This window comes from Perkinsus marinus (assembly GCF_000006405.1).
Source record: "Perkinsus marinus ATCC 50983 genomic scaffold scf_1104296964728, whole genome shotgun sequence".
NCBI lineage: Eukaryota > Perkinsozoa > Perkinsida > Perkinsidae > Perkinsus > Perkinsus marinus.
This window is the reverse complement of record NW_003204602.1, coordinates 1-893: the sequence shown is the minus strand read 5'-3', so window position 1 is coordinate 893 and position 893 is coordinate 1. Positions and strand designations below refer to the sequence as shown.

The 893-nt window shown below is 50.6% G+C and overlaps 5 non-coding genes across 5 annotated transcripts; all 5 read left to right on the top strand.

The window, feature by feature from the left end:
* The first annotated feature begins 140 nt into the window (after positions 1-140).
* Positions 141-212, top strand: Pmar_PMAR007889. The gene has a single exon. It is a non-coding gene; the product is annotated as a tRNA-Ala (tRNA).
* A 74-nt stretch (positions 213-286) lies between these two features.
* On the top strand, positions 287-358 carry Pmar_PMAR007888. Its single transcript has one exon. It is a non-coding gene; the product is annotated as a tRNA-Ala (tRNA).
* Positions 359-432: 74 nt separating this feature from the next.
* On the top strand, positions 433-504 carry Pmar_PMAR007887. Its single transcript has one exon. It is a non-coding gene; the product is annotated as a tRNA-Ala (tRNA).
* A 74-nt stretch (positions 505-578) lies between these two features.
* Positions 579-650, top strand: Pmar_PMAR007886. The gene has a single exon. It is a non-coding gene; the product is annotated as a tRNA-Ala (tRNA).
* Positions 651-724: 74 nt separating this feature from the next.
* Pmar_PMAR007885 lies at positions 725-796 on the top strand. The gene has a single exon. It is a non-coding gene; the product is annotated as a tRNA-Ala (tRNA).
* Positions 797-893: the final 97 nt, after the last annotated feature.

Below are 893 nucleotides of genomic sequence, written 5' to 3'. Positions count from 1 at the left end.
GTGGTGTAGAGGTATCACGTCTGCTTCGCATGCAGAAGGCCCCGAGTTCAATTCTCGGCACGTCCATAGCTTAAGGTGAGTTGTCCATGTGAGAGAAGCAGTTATTTGTCCCGGAAGGCGGCGTAACTTACTTTTTCACCGGGCGTGTGGTGTAGAGGTATCACGTCTGCTTTGCATGCAGAAGGCCCCGAGTTCAATTCTCGGCACGTCCATAGCTTAAGGTGAGTTGTCTACCTGAGAGAAGCACTTATTTGTCCCGGAAGGCGGCGTAACTTACTTTTTCACCGGGCGTGTGGTGTAGAGGTATCACGTTTGCTTTGCATGCAGAAGGCCTCGAGTCCAATTCTCGGCACGTCCATAGCTTAAGGTGAGTTGTCTATCTGAGAGAAGCAGTTATTTGTCCCGGAAGGCGGCGTAACTTACTTTTTCACCGGGCGTGTGGTGTAGAGGTATCACGTTTGCTTTGCATGCAGAAGGCCTCGAGTCCAATTCTCGGCACGTCCATAGCTTAAGGTGAGTTGTCTATCTGAGAGAAGCAGTTATTTGTCCCGGAAGGCGGCGTAACTTACTTTTTCACCGGGCGTGTGGTGTAGAGGTATCACTTTTGCTTTGCATGCAGAAGGCCCCGAGTCCAATTCTCGGCACGTCCATAGCTTAAGGTGAATTGTCTATGTGAGAGAAGCAGTTACTTGTCCCGGAAGGCGGCGTAACTTACTTTTTCACCGGGCGTGTGGTGTAGAGGTATCACGTCTGCTTTGCATGCAGAAGGCCCCGAGTTCAATTCTCGGCACGTCCATAGCTTAAGGTGAGTTGTCTATCTGAGAGAAGCAGTTATTCGTCCCGGAAGGCGGCGTACCTTACTTTTTTATCGGGCGTGTGGTGTAGAGGTATCA